Genomic DNA, 1,790 nt, shown 5'->3' with positions numbered 1-1,790 from the left:
TCACCCATTCATGAATTGGGCCGCCTAGTCCCTCAGTCAAGGTACCATCATTTCCAAAAGTTTCTTCCTGGTGTAAGATTCCATGTGTGACACCTGTGTTCCTTTTCTGTGCAAGTGTTGGGTGTCAGGTATGCTGTACATATTATGTCTACAAAGCTACATGCTATGGAATAGATTGGGACAAATGTAATAAATGTTATAGGTGTACTCACAGTCCATAAAATAAATGCTAAATCAATCAATCCATCAATAATAATAAAATATAATGAATCACTCCAACAAACACGATTTAAAATGAATATAAAGATATAACTCAAATATTTAAAATGTCTATAAATGTTATGTTTTTCAGTACTGGTGCTTGAATTCAGACCTAGGGAAGAGTTGAGAAGCTCAAGCATGATTCACATAGGAAATGATCTTAATTAAGACTGCATAAAGTGTGATAATAATAATTACATTCAGGAAATCGAAGCATTGGGAAAGATCCAAGAATCAGTAATCACATGGAAGATAGGATTCCAAAACAGCACGCCACATCTCCTAAACTATACAAACAGGCCTTTATTAGCATATGAATTTCAGTTTATGAATGGGTGAATATGGTGCTCCACCTCCACCCCAGGGCTAGATCTCAGGTCCTGGGTATGGTCTAGCTCCTTAGTGGTTCACAACCTGGTGTGCTCATGTGGACCCATTTGGCAGTTGGTTCTGCTAGACCCTGAGTTCATGTTCCAGCACTGCCAAAAGGTTCATCCTGATGTGAGATGTCAAACCTTGTAGATGTTTTCCTATCCTGTGCAAGTCCTGGGTCACAGCTACGATCTAGAAAGCATAGGCAACTCTATACCCATGGGAAAAGGTTGTCATCCATGTGAGCACAGTATATGTCATCCTATAGTCAATAAAATACACAATACATAGATGAATTAGACACAAAATAAAAAGATTAACTACACTGAAAACAAGGTGCATACCACATCTGTTGTAAATAGAGATCCTATGTTTAAAGGAGGTGGGCTTGTCCAGTGCTGGGGCTTCAAATCAGGCCCAGTACCAGGTCTGAACTTGTAGTCTTCAAGGACAGTGAGCTTCACCTTCCCCCACGGTGTAACAGAGTTACCCAAACCTGAGTTCAAATCCAGCTCTCGCAGTAAAATGGCACAAATTCTGAGCTAGGTTTCTTCGTTCATAGTTTTTTCATTTTTTTTTACCACATCCGGGGTTTGAACTCAAGTCATGGCAACTCTACCTTAGCTCTGATCATCCTAGGCTGCAGCCTCTGGACCCACAGCCAGTCCTCGAACCCTCGGACTCTGGGGTTTGCTGGAAAAAAAAAAAAAACTTCCGAGGGGAAAAAAAGCGGAGGAAATTCCACCTGGCTCTTTTATGTTTATTTTCCTTTGCATGGTGACCATTCTGGGTCCAAGCATGGCAGCCTGCAGAGTGAAGGTGACCTCTCATGGCTGAAGGCCTGCTGATTTTCGGTGGAGCCACAGGCTAACCAGACAGTGAAGGCCCTGAGGACGAATCCCAGTCAGCCCTGTTATGACGAGGGAATGGCTGGAGATCCTGGGACACTCGTTTCCAAACCTAGGAAGAGTCGTGGAATGCAATCAATCTCATCCTTGAATGAGTAGTTCCTGCTTGATGTGAGTAGGAAATGATAGGTAAGACTCATGGGGTATCGATTATTTTTAATGAAGAGTTGATGAAACATGACCATAATCATCACAGTCATGAAATGGAAGCATTGGGGATGATCCAAGAATCGTTAGTCACAAGGTAGA

This window comes from Dipodomys spectabilis, unplaced genomic scaffold (genome assembly GCF_019054845.1).
Source record: "Dipodomys spectabilis isolate Male_0828 unplaced genomic scaffold, ASM1905484v1 ptg000510l, whole genome shotgun sequence".
NCBI classification, from domain to species: Eukaryota; Metazoa; Chordata; class Mammalia; order Rodentia; family Heteromyidae; genus Dipodomys; species Dipodomys spectabilis.
This window is presented reverse-complemented; position numbering follows the sequence as displayed.